Source organism: Dermochelys coriacea, chromosome 9 (genome assembly GCF_009764565.3).
Source record: "Dermochelys coriacea isolate rDerCor1 chromosome 9, rDerCor1.pri.v4, whole genome shotgun sequence".
NCBI classification, from domain to species: Eukaryota; Metazoa; Chordata; order Testudines; family Dermochelyidae; genus Dermochelys; species Dermochelys coriacea.
The window spans coordinates 93,172,676-93,193,197 of record NC_050076.1 but is presented as its reverse complement, the minus strand read 5'-3'; the positions used below and the strand labels follow the sequence as shown (position 1 = coordinate 93,193,197).

At 41.9% G+C, this 20,522-nt stretch overlaps 1 long non-coding RNA gene across 1 annotated transcript in view; it reads left to right on the top strand.

The window, feature by feature from the left end:
• The first annotated feature begins 16,057 nt into the window (after nt 1-16,057).
• The window catches only part of LOC119861537, a 103,269-nt gene continuing 98,804 nt past the window's right edge, over nt 16,058-20,522 (top strand). The window contains exons 1-2 of the long non-coding RNA XR_006274277.1: nt 16,058-16,133; nt 16,577-16,670. This is a non-coding gene — a long non-coding RNA (uncharacterized LOC119861537). The remainder of the gene's footprint in view (nt 16,134-16,576; nt 16,671-20,522) is intronic.

The following is a 20,522-nucleotide window of genomic DNA, read 5'->3' as shown; positions in this document are numbered from 1 at the left end:
CTCAAAAACGAGTGCAGAAGAATGGCAAGCAGCAAGTTACCGTGTTTGATTGTGTTTGTGTTATGAGGACTTATCATTCCTACCTGCACCTGTCATAGGTTAGGTTTTGGAAAAACATGCTCAGCGTCACCATACCTAACTTTTAGGCACCTAGAAAATCAGCTGGATTCTTAAAGCCTTAATTTCGCTTCTAGGCTCCCTATACAATGAATGGGAGGAGAGAGGATTCTCAAAACCCAGTGTGCTAGATGGCTCCTTGCCTAAGCTAGCCAAGGAGAGATGCCAAGCCAAGGGGATGGGTGTGTGTGGGGGATGCTAAGCCCACCCCTCCTTCAGAGACAGGCACCTAAGTCCAGACAGCAGGGAGGTGCATCCCTCTGTTTGGGATTCTCAACTGCAAACCCTCTCTTGGTGTTAGGTGTCTAGAAGCTGGTTGGGGGGTGGCGGTGGGAAGGAGCAGGAGGATGATTTCCCTCATAACTTTTTGCACAGTGACTGGGGTACTCACCTGGGCTATGGGAGACCCCTAGTTCAAGTCCCCCCTCTGCCTGTGGGGGAGAAGGAATTTGAACTGGAGTCTGCCACCTCTCAGGTGTGTGCTCTAACCACTGAGCTTTGGGACACCCTCACATAGGGTGCGCGCTCTCTCTCTCTCTCTCTCTCTTTCTCTCCTGTTGGAGCCGTTCCACGGTGGATAAATAACGTAAAGTTTCATTGGGCCAGAGAGTGAGTGAGCAGAGAATGACTCTGACTCTGTAGCCTAGTGGTTAGAGCACTATGGTGGGGAACCCAGGATCCAGTCCCCCTGCCCTGCTCCTATGACTTTTAAATTATAGAGCCAAAGTGGAGCAGCTTCAACAGGATAGACAGAGGGTGCCCTACATTGGAATATCTCCAGGCTCAGCAGTATAGGCGCTCTCTTGACAGGTAAATCCCAGTTCAAATCCTTTCTCCCCTTCTAGTGATGGTGGGGGTGGGGGGAAGTCTCCCAGATCCCAGGTGAGTACTGGGCTAAATGTTTTCTCCCCCACTGCCATCATTTTGTGTAAGCTGTTCTATAGTGGCCTGACCTGCTAGGTGAGGTTTGAGCACAACAACCGGATCAGGCTCCACAGGTGAGTTAGGTGGAGGAATGCCTATCTTCCCCCGGTTAATGCATCGCTCTGGGGGGTAGGTGTACGGATGCCTGGCATGGAGCTGCAGTGCATATGCTCAGGGGCAGAAGTATAGGCTGCCTAGAGATCTTCTACTGTAAGTATTTAGATGCACAGAGTGATTTTTAGATGTGTTCAGGAGCAGCTAAGGGGGCCTTTTGTGACTCCCCCAGTGGGGCCTGACTCTAGGATTTAGGCACCTAAATTATTTTGTGACTCTAGCCTTTTGTGTCTAAGAGAAGGCTTTGCGGGTGAAATTGGAGGAGAGGGGGTGGTAGTCAGGCACTAGGTTTGTGGAGATGCAGCTACTCCATTTCCCTTTGGAAATTTGGCCCCAAATGTCTAACTGTTGTAATTATATAGCAGTATTGGGACTCCCAAGTGGGCCGTTGGGGAAATTAACTTCCCTGAACACTCTCAGATTAAACTGAGTCTTTGATTCATAGAAAGCACTGCTACTAGGAAAATTGTTTCTGGGGAGCATTTTAAGTAAATGAAATTTGCAGTTCACAGCTGAGTCACTAGGTGGCATGTGAGGTTTTATAAGGGAAGTTAAGCTAGGGAGGCTCTGATTAGAGTGAGTGGAATTGGGAAGTCGCTAATGGGTGAAATGTGATAGGCAAGTGTCAGTCCCTTTATGGAGCAGAGCTGCACTTTATGAGGATTGCACTCTGGGTTGAGCTGACCAAATAATTCACAATGAATAATTTATTCAACAAACTTCACTCTTTTCTGTCCACAAATTATTCCTGAAAGTCTCGAATTTCTTCATACGTTTCTTCAGCCGATGGTTCTTTAGTTTGCAGATCATTTTCAAGCACATAACTCAGTATATTAACAGTGTCAGTCTGTGATGGGCTGGTACCGTCACTCGGTATTGTTTCTGGTCCCTAACTGGATGGATGACTTGAGTAAGTGAAATGAGAATAGGTTTCAGAGTAGCAGCCGTGTTGGTCTGTATTCGCAAAAAAAAGAAAAAGGAGTACTTGTGGCACCTTAGAGACTAACGAATTATTTGAGCATAAGCTTTCGTGAGCTACAGCTCACTTCATCGGATGCATCAGCATAGACTCAAACTCTCTCTCCGTTAGACAGGTAGTGCTGCCGTGCTAAGCAGAGTAAAAAGGTAGCAAAAACCTAAGAGTGGCTATACTTCAACAAAAAAGCTTCAAAAACAGACTCCAACGAGAGACTGCTGAATTGGAATTAATTTGCAAACTGGATACAATTAACTTAGGCTTGAATAGAGACTGGGAATGGATGAGTCATTACACAAAGTAAAACTATTTCCCCATGGTATTTCTCCCTCCCACCCCACCCCCCACTGTTCCTCTGATATTCTTGTTAACTGCTGGAATTAGCCTACCTGCTTGTGACCATGAAAGGTTTTCCTCCTTTCCCCCCCCCTGCTGTTGGTGATGGCTTATCTTAAGTGATCACTCTCCTTACAGTATGTATGATAAACCCATTGTTTCATGTTCTCTGTGTGTGTGTATATAAATCTCTCCTCTGTTTTTTCCACCAAATGCATCCGATGAAGTGAGCTGTAGCTCACGAAAGCTTATGCTCTAATAAATTTGTTAGTCTCTAAGGTGCCACAAGTACTCCTTTTCTTTTTGCGAATACAGACTAACACGGCTGCTACTCTGAAACCTAAAAAAAAAGTGAAAGTTTAAAAAAAAAAATTTGACAAGATCAGGAAACTGTTCCTGTGCTTGTTTCCTTTAAATTAAGATGGTTAAAAGTAGCATTTTTCTTCTGCATAGTAAAGTTTCAAACCTGTATTAAGTCGCTGTTCAGTTGTAAACTTTTGAAAGAACAACCCTAATGTTTCGTTTACGGATATGAACAACCTCCATTCCCGAGGTGTTTGTAACTCTGAGGTTCTACGTTACCAAATATCCCACAGGGAGTCGATCTGAGTGAGAAGGTGCCATTTGTTCAGTCACTTTTCATAGCTGAGCCATGTGTTAAAGTTAACCCATTTGTCTCTCTTTTTGCTAACCTCCTCCATGGAGCATTGCAGTTGATTGTATCTGTTGCTTTTCCTGCAAATTCAACAATACTTGGGGATATGCTGAAAACACAATTTTATACTAGTTGTATATGTTAGAGTGGTGACCCCTCCGAACTTACAGCTGAGTGGAAATGAATGAATAGAATTGTCTTTAACAAAGAGACTATATTTTTGATGCAGAGTTTAACTGATGGCTGATAAAGCTATAACTGTAAAAGATGCATGTTCTATAGCTCAGAAACATTGGCAAAAGTGCACTTACAGTGGCTATTTTAGAAATTGCTATTTGTCCTAATGCAGGTTGCTTCCAGGATTAACTTGTACCAAGAAGCCAGCTGATAATGAGCAATTGCAGATGTATTCAGTTTCTCATTGGAGAAATGTAAATTAATGCACCTAATGAAATATTCATCGTAAAAACCCCCTTTTCAATGTTATAACTAGATAAGTGTAGTAGAAAGGATTTTTTTGGTAAGAACACTGAGTGGGGCTATGCAAATAGTTATTGGTAAGATCTGTAAAATCTGAATCACTCACTTATGAATGAAAGCACCATAATATTGTTTCCATAACTATTACTTTTTGTGATGCCTGTTTATAATATCCATTATTCCCGATGTAAACAAGTAGCACACTGTATATCTGAGAGAATTTGTAATAGTGTTGAATTGTTAGTATCCAAACCAAAAAGAGAGTCACCACAACTTTAATTGAAATGTGATTCTGCATGATCTCCAGAAATTGGTCTTCTGGTAGGCTTCTAAATTCAAATAACTACTACTGAGGGTTTGGAAAACTTGAATATCTTTGAGATGGGTAGTGATAGCTGTACCACCACTGCTGTCTAAAATTACCTCTTAAATAAAGCTGAGCCATCAAACCACATTATAATCCTTCCATTGAAAGCATGTCCAGATCTTGTATTATTGTTATATTATTATTATTTATTATTTATTTTATTACTTATTACATCCTTCTTGTGTCAGTGTTGGTGCACAGGATGGAAACTAATCTCTTCCATCCTTAGTCATTAGCTGCTGCTTCCATCTGCTTGGTGGTGTTGGGAATGATTGTCCTGCCCTCCTTGCCAAGGGTGGCTCGTAAGGTATCTCTTGGGCTCCCTCATTTCCTCATACCAGTTGGTTTCCACCTGATGGATTTTGTACAGTAGGATATTTTATATGTAATGACTATATTTAATAATTCATATTTTAATAAATACTGACATCCATAATCTTGTGTGATACACTGGTGCTTAGTTTCCCAGCAGCAATGTCGTATAGAAATGAAGCTGACTGCAAAATGATTTCTAAATCAGAATAAGAGATTCACTTTCCTCTATATAGGTTCCCAAGGTGTTGGAGAAGCTGTACGGTATTCAGCAGCTGCTGAATTGCAGCTGCCCCTGAGCTGGAACTTGACCTCCATTCTGCAATACAGAGCAATGCACACCAGGCTTTTAAGGAAAGGGATCAGAAAGTGTCCTTTCCAACTGAAATGAGAGGGGCAAATGTAGCAAGAACAGAATTACCCAAGCTGGGATCCTGCCAGCACATGGAGGGTAGTGAGTCTACTCTTGTGGAAAGCCACATGGAGAATTTACAATGACACGGGGCAAATCCTCAACCCAGGAGACAGCCTGAGTAAACGGTGAGATTCCTTCCTTTCAGGCCACGCATTCGTGCTCCTGTATTGCAGGATTATAGAACCTCCTGTGGCTCACTGGCTCAGTGTAGGGGTGGAACCACCAGCATCCCCCGGCCTGAAGCCAATGTCTTTGTCTCATGAGCAGGTGCAAGAAGCCAGTAGAAACCTCTTCTATACAGTGTTCAGGACATGTACAAGCCTATTGAGGTTCCTGGAATCCTGTGTCTGTGCAGCAGAACTGCACAGGTCTTGCTACAATCCGGGCTCTCGTTAATCCGTGGCATTACTTGCTACAAAGAGTGATCAGTGTTTGTGTTTAGCTATATGTTGTTTATCCTTTCTTGTTGTCTGTCAGGCCTCAGGTGTCTACAGAGACAGGCAATCCTTTTGTTTTTAGCTAATTGTAAATGTGGGACATGAGCACCCAAACTACAGTTCCTTGAGGTGCTGCAGCAGGGTTTCAGAACTGATATTTTGCTTTTTGGATTAAACTCAAAAAACACGTCAGTTTTCAGGTGTTGCATTTTTTCTATTTAGGTCAACATTTTCTTCAGAAAGCTGACACTTCTCAGGAAAAACTTTTGTTTAGTCTGAAGCCTGAGTTAACTGTCATGAAACGGTTTTGATGGTAAATTCCCCCACTCCGCTCTATTGGTAGTGACTCCATAGTTAAAGTTACAGTGAGGATTTATTCTTTAATGAGATTTAAAACCCTCTATTCACGCAGCTACATATCCCATTTCAGCACCACCATTGCCATACTTAACTCCACCACCCCATTTTAAATCCCCAAGGAAGCTTTCACCCAAAGTCAGTCTATTGTTCCAATTTGAAATACTTAAATCCTTCATTTCTTACATTTGGCCTTGCTTGCCTTCCCTTCCCCACGCCCTGCATAAGAGCACTGACAAAGGATACTTCTCAGTTCACTCAGGGATGGATCATAAGAATTACATGCCTGGCCTGCAAAAGGAATTTAACAATATACTTATAGTGGAGTGGTCACCCCTTTCCAGCTCAGAAAGGGTTAAAAGCCAGCCTTGGGAGAGGGCTGGGGCTGAGAGCCAGTCAGGAAGAGGCAGAAGACAGCCAATCAGAGCTGGCCAAGCTGGTATAAAAGAGAGCAGACCAGAAGAGGGTAGTCAGTCTGGCTGCCTGAAAGAGCAAAGAGTACCTTGGACAGCGCAGTGCTGGGGAAGGGCAGGAGGAGCTCTAGCCTGGCAAACCCCCAGTCCGAGGCCTTGTTGTCAGGGCCGGAGGAGGGATTAGGGCTGTGGGGAGGCAACCAGGGAAAGAAGAGGCAGCAGGTCTAACCCCTGGGCCAATGATGAGTGGCCACTTCAAACTGCAGTTCACCCCTGAGGGAAGGGGCTAGATGAAGACCGGCAGTGGGTCACTGATGCGAGGTGGGCTTAGAGAATTGGGGTTCCCCAGGGAAGGGAGGATCCTGAGTGTGGGGGCACTGCTGCGGGGAAGTAACCAGAAGAAGGGGCACCATGGGCTGGTGAGGGACGCGGGGCCTGAAGTACTGTGATGGAGACAGAGGGCACTCCAGTGCTGAGAGAGCTAATTCCTGGATGACCAGCATGAGGCGCAGCGGTGGTGAGTGTGTCCCCTGTGCTACAATACTTATTTATAAAACAATGTTTCCCCTTATTTGCCATATATATTTGTTTCATTTGTGGCAAGATAAGCCATAAGATGTACTAATAGGTGCCATATAATTCAATTCTGACACTGTGTCTTAGGTTCTTCTTCACCTATGATTACATATAGGGCCCTCATCCCACAGTATCTGAGCACCTCCATCATTAATAGATATTTTATCTTCATGCACCCTTCTGAGGTAAGGGGAAGTCTTATCTCAATTTCTGGGCACAAGATAGAACAAGTGACTTGCCCAAGGTCACAGAGAAAACTTTTGGCTGAGCTGGGAATTGAGCTGTGATCTTTTAAGTCCCAGGCTAATTCACTGTGGACTAGACCATCCTTTCACACATCCTAGATGATCAGCCAGCCAGCCGTTCCCCCCACCAGCTTTCTATGGGACTGATAAAGCATGTGCTGAGTGGGAGTCCTGGTCCAATGGTCCTTGTTTTCAAGTAAGTAATAATAAAATAGTGAAGGAAAAGGTAACTATGGGTCCGATCTAAAGTTCATTGATTCTAATGGCTTTGGATCAGCTGCTCTTAGTATAATTCCTTTTCTTCATTTTATGTATCTATATACACATTTTCCCCACAAGGCATCAGTACCAGTCAATACCTTTGTACCACAAGCCTATGTATAAGCTCTGACTTTGTGCAGGGTGCTTCAGAACAAAAGGCAAATGCAGAAACTGTTAGCAAACTAAATAAATTTGTTAGTCTCTAAGGTGCCACAAGCACTCCTCGTTTTTTTAATGTAACAGTGCCCTTTGGGGGGTAGGAGGAAAGAGTGTTATCTTGTTTGTTCTGATACCTTACTGACTTAAATTGCTCTGTAACCTAAAAAGCACACATGGAGCAATTAAGGGCGATATCTTATAGATTTACTTATACTTCAGAGACTGAAAATCAGTATGTTGCACACAAGGGAAACTGTGTGTGTGTGTGTGTGTGTGTGTCCAGAAACATTGATCTGTTTGTGATTGCTGAGGGGCCATTGTGTAACAAAATTGGGATGTGATAGGAACGGCACTTCAAGAATTAGTGAATGCAGAGTGTAAAAATGATCTTTGCTTCAGCTGCAGTAGAATTACTTTATTTTCCTTAACGTTTTCCATCAGAGATAGGAAGCCCATTATCTTTTTGTCATGTTTACAGAACTGCATAAACAAAGTGCATTTAGGTGGATGGCCTTACCTAAGTGAAATGTTTCCTGTTCTTTGGTCTTCTCAACATCTTGTGGGAGGGGAAAAGGTAGAGCTTGTATTTGCTCAGCAAGGAGGTTCAAGTACTGCAATCTAGTCACTATTAGCACAATTCTCTTAAATAGTGATTGGGCAACCTTGGAGGTTTTGTAGGCGGTTTGTATAAGAGTCTGAAAGTGCAGATGCTTCTCCCAGAGGATCAAAAACTCTTTAATTAAGAGAGCGAGCTAGAAATCTCATGAGTCATTTGTGATATTGCACTCTATATGATTTTATGGAAATATGCTAAAAAGTGTGAATAAAATGTAACTAAAATATGCTTCATGCAAAAGGTCTCTTGTAAGATATTATTATAAAGCTTATAAGCTACTGAGTGTGGTCATCCTATTTATATAAATAGGATCACTCGTATCTGAAACGAGAAACATGAGATATAACTCTTATGGCCTATTGTAATTATGCAAAGTGTGGGCCATTAATGGTGGCTTGAAATCTTGATGGCTCCCATCAACTAGGACAATTGACTGTAAATGTCTGTGTTTCCTTGTAAGTCTTCCTATATACCTGTGTGCTGGCAAGTGGGTAATGAAGTCTTACAGTGACATATAATCATCATGTCAGCTGAACTGGAATCCATCTTTAACTTGGTGCTTTTCCATTTAGAAGGAGGGATGGGAACCCAGGGATTCCCACCTTGTGCAAAAGATATATAAGGGGATGAAACAGAACAAAAGGGGCTGCAGTCATGATAAATCCTCTAGCTACCACTGAAGCTTATTGAAACATCTCTGAGGGTGAGATTTTATCTGTATTCAGTTTTCTTACTGTATTAGGCTCAGACTTGCATGTTTTATTTTATTTTGCTTGGTAATTCACTTGGTTATGTTTCTTACTTTGAACCACTTAAATCCTACTTTTTGTATTTAATAAAATCACTTTTTACTTATTAATTAATACAGAGTATGTATTAATACCTGGGGGATAGGGGGAAACAGCTGTCCATATATCTTTATCAGTGTTATAGAGGGTGAACAATTTATGAGCTTATCCTGTATAAGCTTTATACAGGGTAAAACGGATTTATTTGGGATTTATTTATTCGATCCCATTGGGAGCTGGATATCTGAGTGTTGGAGACAGGAACACTTCTTAAGATGTCTTCATTTGGGGGGACGTGAGGGTTCAGACCTGGGTCTGTGTTTGCAGCAGGCTAGCATGTCTGGCACAACCAGGCAGGGTTCTGAAATCCCCAGCTGCCAGGGGAAACGGGCTTAGAGGTAGTCTCAGCACATCAGTTGGCAGTTCCCAAGGGGTTTTCTATGATCCTACCCATCACATAGTTCTTTTCCACAATACCTAGAACTTATTCATTCTCTCTGTTTTGAAAGTAACACAAGAATAACCTTCGTCATGGTCTCTTTTTGCTTCTGGTCCCTTCAATAGCCAGGAAATTTAGAGGCAGAAATAGGGATCTGGGCAGGCAATACCTGAAGAAGAAAGAGAATTTACTTGTAACTGGGTCTTCAAGATGGTGGCCTGCACAGATCCAAACTCCACATCTTTTTTTTCTTTTCTTCTGATGGTCTTCAACTTTTAAGGGTACAGAGAGAAACTTAAGAATGGTTATTGTTAGTTTTATACTTTATATACACACTCTCCCAAATGCTTACCTGAGGAAGCATCTGTGGTATCTAATCGCCATGCTCACCTAGAGGCATGCTCATCCCAAAAGTATTTGGTACATCATTTTGAACAGTTACAAGCAAATGACTTTTTTAAAAAAAAGACACTGAGCTGAACAAGAATAGCACCTTCAGATACCCTAATGTGGACAATTAATCACAAGAACTTCAGCCTTCATGCTGCAGAGGAAGTGGTAATCAGCCTCTTGAGTTGTAAAGAAATTTTCCTCTATGGAACAACATTCTAATATTGTCCAGGGCTGCATACCTGGTACAGGCTTGGTTGGAGATAGGCTATTCTTTTCCTGCATCGCAATTCCTATAGCTCTATTAAAGCAGAGCATGTGCCCAGGTTTTCAGCCATAACTCTGAATTCATTTGCTTCTATGTATTTGAATTCAAGGTTTAACGTTGTTTTAATGTGGGAATTAATCCATAGTGTAATTCCACAGACTTCATTGGAGTTACATGGGGGCAGATTTGGCCCCATGTTTTGCAGTGAAATTAGTATCAGCTGTTAAACCTTTTAGCTGCTAATTAAATGGACTGTTTCTATGTAACCTACAGATCAGTCTATATTCTCCTATCACTGCCAGATGGAATTTCATTAAGTTGCTTAAGTAATTACACAGGGATTGCTGCAATTAGCATTTCTGAATATTTTAGTTTTAGTGCATCTATAACTATCTTAGTCTGACCGTTAATAAATATTTTAATGAGGTCTAGTAGAATTTATGTTTGGCTTCACAGGGACATTAAGCTGATAAAGAGTTCAGTGAAGAAGAGTAAATTAAAACTGAGCTCAGACACTATCTGAAAATTAAAGCCCAGAGTTATTCTAACCATTTCAATATTATTCTCTAGCTCCTTTGAAATATACCAAGTCCATTTGTCAAGCAAACTTAATTCATATCACAGGCACTGGTTTAAATTCCAATTTGTTGGGATGATTGATGGTGATGCCCCCACTTTCCCAGCCTTAATTTGTATTGCTTTTTACTCAGTATTTGGAATTGATTTTGACTTTATGTGCCTTACAGCAACTTGGAAAGGAGGGGAACATGGTCTGGGGGTTAGCACACAGGGCTGGAGACTTGGGTTCTATTTCTGGCTCTGCAACTGATCTGATGTGTGGCTTTGAACAAGCCAGCTAATGCTGTGCCTTAGTTTCCCCATAAGTAAAATGGAGATGATGATTTCTTACATCATAGAGCACTGAGGATGGAGTAATTAAATGGAATTATACTTATAGCTGTGCCTTTCTAGGCTCGGTGAATCCTACTTTCTTACATCCTACTTGAGCCAGACCTTTGAACTAGAATCCACAACAAACACAGTCATTACCCCAGGAGTTCTGACACTGAACTAAGCCATAAGGTGACATAAGTCTGTTAGACAATTGTATATTCAGTATCTGGGACAAAACAGAACAGAAGTGCAACCACTGCAAAATGGAACTTGCCACAACATCCCAGTCTAAGAATTTCAAGGCCAAAGTGCTTCTGTGTAAACAAAACAAAAAGAAAACAAACACAGGAATACACCTGGAAGTATGTAAACAATGAAGAAAGGACATGTCAGCTGAATTTGGGGCCTGATCTTACTAAACCATGGAACATCCACTGAATCCAACCACCTTGTGCAGAAATACTTCCCATTACTTGGTGTATGGAAGTGTGTCCTACCTGAAGTACAGTATCAATATTTCATGTAGAGTTTTGATATAGTTTCACTATCTGGAGTAACATAAGGGATAATTTGCCCTTTGATGATAGAGAATGGGGAGAGGGTATTTTAATACGAAAATTTAACATTAAACACTAAGGCCAGAAATTTCAGTTCCCTTAAGCCTGTGTTCTGCTAGGTCCGTAGGACGGAGTATAATATTTTGCCTACAGATGTTAAAAGTATTGTTTAGGCATCTAGTTTAAAAAAGATGTATTGAAAGAAACCGATTGAGACTAGCAGACTGTATGCCAAATTTCATTTCATCACGTGTGTAATCATCAGAAACACATTAAGGTGTCCAATCAAACCAGTTCATAAATTCCCTCAGTTACATTTGCTGGAATTAGTTGCTCCAGATAACCCATTGGGCCTTGTTCTGATCTGACTTAAATCTAATTTTATACTAGTGTGTGCAACTGCACTTGCTGATTTACACCTGATTTAGAATCAAGCCTATTTTATTTTATGTTGGTGAATATTAGTGGTAATAATTAAATGTTGAGCTATAGGATTCCTGTTATGACACAGCTAGTAATTGTGTGTAACAAGTGGTGAGCATGCATATGTATTTATAGATTAAAATTCTACTATGAGCATAGAAAAAGAGGTAGACAGAGGGTTTGCTTCTCTTTTCACAGCAGTGTAAAAGATAACTCCATTGGCATCAATAGTTACACTAATATAAATCTGGTGTGGGTAAGAGGAGAATTGGGCCCCATACAGATATAGTTCTGTCGGCTAGAAATGGACTATTACAGAGTTTCAAGTTGTATTAATGGCAACAGAAAATAGAAGGGAGTAGTGATTTAATGATACAAAGATAATTGCATAAAAACAACACATCTTAAATTGATTGCTATGATAGTTGCTGCACAGATACTATTAATCAGATCAGCAATAATAAATTTATCTGAATAAAAATAACTAATTCAGCTGGCATACGGTTATGAATTTAGACGGGGACAGCATGTAGAAACAGCTACCTGCTTATGAAGGTAATGTGGGAATTACTGAGGTCTGTGTTATGCAAAAGGTCCGACTATGTGATCAGACCAGTTCCTTCTGATCTTAAAATCTATGAATATTCTTTTAAACTATCCTGTATGTGAGGTGGATACTTACCAAAAAAAAAAATGTAGAATTCAGAAATGTTGCTTAAATTTGTACCATTCCAGACTTTTCAGACAGTAATTCAGTTCCAGGTATCTAAGATTATGTCTTCACTACAAGCTAGGGGAGTGGTTCCCCTACTTGTGTACATGTACTTGGGCTAGTTCTCACTGAGCACTACTGTAATACAAATAATAAATGTCTGTATTTATTGTTCATTTTTTTCCTGGAAGCTAAAATGTAATTTTTTTCTCATCAAGCTGATTTCTGAGAACATAGGGAATAAATCCAGCTGTTAAACAAGTTTTTAGGCCAAAAACTAAAAGAAACTTATGTTTACCGTGCAGTGGAGGGAACACTCTCAGTAAATAGGCAAAAAGGCGTACAACATCTACAAAGCTGTAAGTGACCAAAGCTTGCCCTGAAAGCTCTCTGGTCATGTTATATACATGGTCAGTCAAACAATACAGGAGCTACATAATTACTCTGATCAGTAGCCCCATTGAATTCATTTGGGACTCAGGATTTAGCCATTGTCTCCCTGCAACTGGGTGACTTGCAGCATCCAGCATGCTGCTTGGAAAATATATTTGGAAGAACTTCCGCAATACCTACAGACCTCAGTAGCAGTCGTAGCTGTGCCTCTCAGGATCTGGTCTAGAGAATTTAAAATAATAAATAGCTCAAAGTAAATATCCTAAGTTTGCTACAAGATAGGTATAAAGCTGATCTGCTCCCTGCAGGAATAATTATCTCCCTCCAAGCACAGTTCTCCTCTCCCTCCCCCCGCGCCTTGTATTGAAAATGACTTTCATTCTTCCCCCCAACTCATTCCTGCCCGTTACTGTCTTGACTGGAGGCTGCTAAGGTCCCTGTGGTACTGTCTCCTAATGATAAACACTGTCTATCCCAAAGGAGCCAGGGTTGGAAATGTTATGATGAAACTTAGTTCTGTTGAAAAATGCCGATTTGCTGAAGCAAAATGTTTTTGTCACATCTGTTACGGAGTTGACGAAACTGGTTGAAACACCGTGTCCAATGGGCCACAGCTCTGCAGCATAGCACCTGTGAGCCCAGGTTCTTGGGGCTGCTACGCCAGCTGCTTTGCAGCAGTGATCCTGCCAGCCCCAGCAAAACCCAGGTGGAGCTTGGTCTCTTGGAGCAGCAAGGCTCCTTGCTCCAGAGAAGAGTCTAGGCCCCTGGGGAAGACAGAGCAAACAACAAATTTGAATCCTTGTGTTGTGCTCAGGCACCCTGGTGATGAATTTCATATAAGAACCTAGAGAGAAACAAAAGTACATGCTGTGTCTCATTAAAAACTGAGGGCAAAGTCCTGGCCCAGTTGAAGTAAATGGCAAAACTCCTGTTGACTTCAAGAGGGCCAAAGTTTCATCAAGAGCAGTGAAAGAGCCTCTACTGGCCTTGTTTTCCCGGCTCTGCTCTGCCATTCAGCCTCAGCCTTGGGCTTTTCTTCAGCATAGACTGGCGCTGGTACCAAACTGTGTGTTGATTTTGTGGGGACAAATATCTACAGCAGACTAGAATAAGAGATGATTAATTAAATCCACAGTGGGTCAAATGGGGGGAAAAAAGAGTTAAACTTTGTTAACATGGCTGAAAGGATAATGCACTAACACTACTTTAACACCCACATGGTCTTATCACACATTTCGTATTTTTATGTTCTATAACACTGTCTTTCTTGCTTTCTTTTACTTAATACTCTTTTATTTAATGGACCATTAACAAATTCTTTCTATTTTATCTTTTTTTTCTGAGCTGAGCTGAGCTGGCCACAGCTAATCTTTCAAAAATAAAACAAAACACCCCCTCCCCCAACCCTTCCCAAATCTTACTCATGGCACAATTTCAGCTCTGATTTCAGTGATTTATTATAGCTATGTTGCTCACACCACTGTAATCAAAGGGTTGTCAGCATTTCCTTTATAAACGTCTCTTCCCAGGAGTCTATTAACTAGTCTATAAAAAATTTGCCTGGGGTGGAAACTGGGCAATTATGAAGAACCTTTGTAATTTGTTGTAAGAGTAGAACACACTCAGAGTACATAGTTTCTTGCTGCTTATGAAGTATGCTCTTAAGGCTGATCCAAAGTCCACTGAAATCGATGAAAAGACTCTAATTGACTGCAATGGGCTTTGAATCAGGCCTTCCTCTATTTAGTTAGCATAAGGTTTTGTGCTACTACCCATCACTGCAGTTTCACCATGAAAGATTGGCAACAACAAGGTCTCTAGTGGATTTTATGGCGGCTCCAGCTCTTCTTCCTTTCAGAGTTGCAGAAAAAGCTCTGCTTGGAGTTGGGTATCTCTTTCCATTTTTGGCTTGGGAGATTGGAGGAAAAGAGGAATGGATGGTAGTGAGAATGTTGCCTTAGTGCTAAAATGAAAGTGTTTTTTATACTGTGCCAAAATATCCCGTGCATCTTCAGTTGAAAATAGCAGCACAGAGTAAGTCACAGTAAGTAATTATTAGTAGAGATGAACCCAAACCTAAGCCCTGAGCCTGAATACCCTTAACTTTGCAATCTAACCTTAGATCTGGATTCAAATAACCCCTTCCTTTGGGCCTGCTGAGATATTTAGGTGCTCAGTACCCTCAACTCTCTGTCCCCCTCAGCTCCAAATCACTATCATCTTATGGTAGGTGAACAGCACCTTCCAGGATTTGGCCTTTTATAACTGACCCAGCCAAAATCTCAGAATTAAGTGTGCCTGAACACTGGAGGGTTTGAAAAGTCTGGTGAGCATCCTATTTTGGTAAGGGTGTCTCTTTAAGCAATGCTTCTTGAATTGTGCAAATATTTTCTTAAAAGACATTATCTTATATTAGAGAGAAGTTTTGGGTGCTGAAGTATACAGGACTGGGTCTGTGAGGTCAAGAGGAGCTAATGTCCAATTGAGAGGATATTTGTGCACTTTAAATACTGAACTGAGACTAAGGAGAGCTGGACTCGCCTCTGCTACAGACTTTGTGTGTGATCTTGGGCAAATCACTGAGGGACAGATTTTTAAGTCTTTTGATGCCCAATGTACATTTAAATCAATTGAGTTAGGCACCTAAATACATCTAAAAATCTGGCCTTTCATATCTCTGTGCCTCAACTCCCCATCTGTAAAATGGGAGTAATAGTACTCTTTATCTGTTGTCTCTTGCATTAAAGTTTGTCTGGGCAGGAAGGATTCTTATTATGTGTCTGTGCTGCTTAGCATCATGAGGCCCTGGTCTGGATGGTACTTGGATCTGCAAGGAGGCTATGTCCGTTTGGGATTTGCGAAGATTTGCTGGGGCCCTTAGGTGCTATTCTAATGCAAATAATAATAATTGTCAGTTTTCATTTTATAAGCGTCCTTTAATTTGTTTGGAGGTATTTAGAAAAAAGCCTTTAATATCTGTCTGAAGCTTCATGATCTCCTGTGAAGCTACTTAGATTAACTTTGCATTTGGTGATGACATGCTACATTTGAAGGTTGAGTTAGGAATTTAAAAAAAACATTTCCTGTCAAAAAAGAACAACCTCTTCAGAGCAGAAAGTAATGTGAGCATTAATCAAAGCTTAAAGTCAAACTGATGCTGTCAGTTTCAATAAGAGGAAAGAAATGCCATAAAACATGAAAAGCCAGATCCTGCCGTGTGATGGGGTGTACCAGGCTCAGAGGCCCCCTGCTGGAAGCCTCAGGGTCCTACCACACCCTGTCCCAAAAAGGAGCAGTGAAGATAAGTCCTCCAAGTGGCCTAGAGAGACTGTTCAGGAGGCAGCCAATTGGGGAAAGGCTGCAGGGAGCAGCCAATCAGAAGATTGCAGACCATATAAAAGTAGCTGCAGTGCCAGAGTCAGGTAGTTGCTGTCTGGAGCTGATAGGGACTGGTGGAGCTGTTGGATGTCTGCAGGAACTGAGTACAAGACTTTAGTCCTACGGTAAAGGTGAAGTATTTATGTAGGTGCTGAGGCTGCAGGGAAGTGGCCCAGGGAACTGTAATAGCATAATGAAGAGGTAAAGGGAGCACAGCAGTATGTGGCTGCTATTCATAGGGTCCCTGGGCTGGTGCCCGGAGTAGTGGGTGGGCCCGGGTCCCCCCCACCTCCCATTAGTCACTAGGGAAGTGGCCTGATTGTTGGACGGTCTTGGACTTTGATACACCTCCGGAACTACTTAGTGACCCATCTGGAGAGCTGGGGCCAGAAGGGCCCAGTGAGGGCAAAACCATTGCCTCCAGGGAGGAAGCCCTGGGGGTACGGCTTGATACCAGGGCTGGTACTGTTTAAAACTGCAGACTGAGATTTACCATTGAACTGCTTATCCTGGAAAGGGGTGTGTGTTGTGGTTTTTTTTTTTTTTTTTTTTTTTTTTTTTTAAAAATCCACAGACTGTGTGTGTGACTTGGCCGGAGGGCTGAATCACCAAAACCGCCTGAGAAACCACTGACAGGAGTCCCCCACCCAGCCAGGGGGTGCTCACAGGTGAGTGCCACCCATTACATGCCCCCATTAGAGTCAATTTAGCTAATCAATTCCATGGGAGCATGACTGGGCTCTGTGTGTGTCTCCCATTATTTCTGGCTAAAGGCTGCTCCCACTGAAGCCAGAAGCAACAATCCTATTGATCTCAATGAGAGCAGAAGTTGGCCCTTGCTCTGGATCAACAATAACATTGAGGTCTCAGAGCAGTGTTTATTCAGTTAAAACTCTCACTGACCTCATTTACCTGAGTAAAAACTGAGTGAGGACTTCAGGGTTTGGCTCTCTGACAAACTCTTTGTCGCTAGGGATTACTAACATTCATCATCACTAGCAATATGTAGCTAACCACAAAGAGATAGTTTAGTCATCGGTGTCTGATCTTTCCACATTGGTATTTTCCTGAAATATTCAGGTCATGCAGTGAAGGTTTCAGAAAGCAGAGCATACCTCTCCCATTGACTATTTTAAACAGTACATTTGTAAAATGAAGTCTCAAATTTGAGGAATTCCTTTAGCTCAGAGCCATTTGTCTGTGTCCTGAGTCTGTTGCTATGAGAGTAGCCAGTGGCAGATAGCAAGCTGTTTTGTTTTTTTTTGTTTTTTTTTTTTTTAAACGGTGTGCTTCCTACAGCACGCTATTGCCTTCCAGTTCTTGCAGGGGCTCTGCAGTGTAACTCAAGGAGGAGTCTTACCAAGAGAAGTTACAAAACAGCATTTCAGCACTGGATGGCGAGGGGCTTACCAAAGAAGAAACATGCAATCTTGCAGGGCATGCACTTATTTGCTGCAGTTTCCATTTGTAAAGCAAATTACGTAACACGTATTGGCTGCTGAACAGTAACCTGCATTTCCGCTTCATAGAGAGAAGTTTAAAGGAGTCAGTGCAGACCTTTGGTCTCTAGTGATCTCTGGTTAGAGCAGAAGTTTCAGCTGTATAATTTTTTTAAGATGGAGAGGCAGAAGATAATGCAGATGCTTATGTTTGTCAGTTATTTACAGTGTTAAGTGACCACCACGTTTGAGGTGTGTCCCGGTTTGGCACTGATTTTAGCTCCACCAAAGGAATAATTCCATCATTTCCAATGCATTCAGCTATTATTCAAATGGTGTACTTGTGGTGGGGTATACAGTTGTGGAGGCAATAAGTGCTCCAGGCTTATTGCTTAGATTTGCATGACTGTACAATTTCCTGAACACACTTTGCTGGGAACGAGGGATATAAAAATTCAGAAGAACAAAGTGATTTCCTTTGCAAGTTTGGAGTAGGCAAAGTATGTGCTTTGAGCATGCATCCAGTCTGGCAAACTTCTAGATACACATGTAAGACATGGTATGGGGTGAATACAGTACAGTTATCTTCATCTATTTGATTGGAGCTTCAAGGGATTACTAAAATCTGTGCTATTTTTATATTTCTCCTGTTCTAAGCCCTATCAAAGGCTCCTCTTCCATTTTCCCCTCCAATTCTCTCTCCCCCCCATGGCCATCACTCTTCTAGCCACCATTCTTCCTTTTGGGACCCATCAACATGTCCTCTTCAATGTTTGCCAGAATCTCTTTTGGGTGATGGAACACACGTTCTCCCCCAGAGACATAATGTATTTCTTCTTGCTGTGTTCCCAGCCCCTGTTAGCCTGGGAAGAGAGGGTCTGGGTGCTGGAACTGGAGTCTGCTACAAAAAAAAGCCCTTGACTTGACTTGGCCATAGCTGTGTTAACACACAACCCCAAGCGTCTTGTTGGCATTATAGAATCCGCTGGCAAAAGTTCATCATTGTTTTAAAGCCTTTATTTATTTTTAGTTTGATATGGAAAAATAATACAAAATTGGCTAAAACAGGGATTGTCTTCGAAACTTAAAAGCAAATCCAAACAATATTTATCGTATTTGGCTAAAAACAAAGTTCTTATCTGCCACATAAAAATATTGACAAATGATGCTCCACAATGATCCTGGGAGGATTGGTGGTATTCCCATATGGCAGATGGGAATGAGATACAGAGGCTGGTGCTAGGGTGTAACAAAGCGGCCTATGGCGGGACACTACTGAGAGTATCCATTTAGGACAAATTGCATAGAGCAGGGCAGTCACAGCGCAAGGCTGGGGGTCCTTCGCTACTAAGGCACACCGAACCAGCCAAACAGCGAGGACTTTGGTTTTACTCCACTGCCTAACCAGAAGTCATACAAGCAATTACCTTAGACACTCCAGTTTCCCGGTATCCCCACCAGCACCGCTCCTTCTGGGGATGAATAGTTATTAAAAACCAATACCCCAGTAAAAGAAAAAAATAAAGGGTCTCCTGATCCCCAAGGACTAAGCCCCAGACCCAGGGGGCTTAGTCAATATACAAGTTAGATCTTGCCCATAAATCATGCTGTTGCCAATCCTTTAGAATCTAAAATCTATATTTCTTTCTTTTTATAAATAAAACTTTAGATGAGAGTTAAAATTGGTTAAATGGACTCAAATACATACAACAATTGCAAACTTCTTAGTTCAGGATTGTTTCATGCTTGATGGGATTACTGCTGATTCAAACCAATTAAGTCTCTGGAATACAAACATCCCATCTTGGATGAGTTGTTCAGTCCTTTATTTAGAGGCTACTTTCAAGCACAGTTCCTTCAGAGGTCAGAAGCAGGACTGAAGACAAAATGGAAGGATTTCTGGGGCCTTTTACATCTTCCGCCATGTGGAAGGACCCCTTTGTTCTTACTGTGGAAAATCACAGCAGCAAGATGGAGTTTGGAGTCACATGGGCAAGTCACATGTCCATGCCTGACTCGGTTTGCAGGCGGCAGCCATTGCTCACATGCTACCTTAACGTTCCCAGGAAGGCTCGTCAGATGTGGATTGGTGTCTCCCAAGGTCCATTGTCAGTTAAGTGTTTCTTGATTGGGCACTTATTCAGATTGGGCACTTATTTTCTCAAAAAGCTGACCAAATGATTCACTGATGCTACTTAGAATCAAATACCTTGAGATACAAGTACATAGCCAATATTCATAATTTCAAATACAAAAATGATACACACATACAGACTGCATAATCATAACCAGCAAACTATAACCTTTTCATAGACACTTTACTTGACCTCCTTTGTACAAGATTTGGTGCACCTATAGGAACTTGGTTTCAACAATGATCTATATGGTCACAGTTCATGTCAATAACGTCACATAGGGCTATGTCTAAGGCAATCATATGGCCTCCCCCTTCTGTACTGCTTGAGCACCTCATGATCTGTAATGTGTGTTCTCATAACACCCCTGTCCAATAGGTTGTGCTATTATCCCCATTGTATATGTGGGAACTGACGCATACAGAAACTAAATGACTTACCTAAAGTCAGGTGGGGACTCTGTTGCAGAGCAAGGAACAGAGCCCAAGTCTCTCAAATCCCCATCTAGCACCCTGGACACCAACCACTGGACCACCCTCCTTCCTCACAGGATCTGTACTATGTTTTCCTCTTAATTTCATACTATTGCCAGTGGTATCCAGGGTAGGGTGTTCATGTAATCTGACTGCAGGTGTTTCTGCTGCTATGTTCAGAGCAGATCTAAACAACATGCTGGAGTCTGCTAGTGGCTTCTTTATATGGACTCTCCCATCACTGCTACACTCAGTGAAGATGTAAAAGTACTAACGAGGGGGACATTTCAGGGGAAAACTGTATAGCCATAGGCAAGGCCAGAGAAATTAAGTGACACATGTAAGTTTCATAGCTAGTCAGTGAATGTAGCCGGCTCCCAGTCCTGGACGTGGGACACCAGCGTATGCGGCCTTTCTAAGCAGACACACACCATGGTTTAAAAAGAAATTGTTAGTGAAGTTGGCCAAGACCT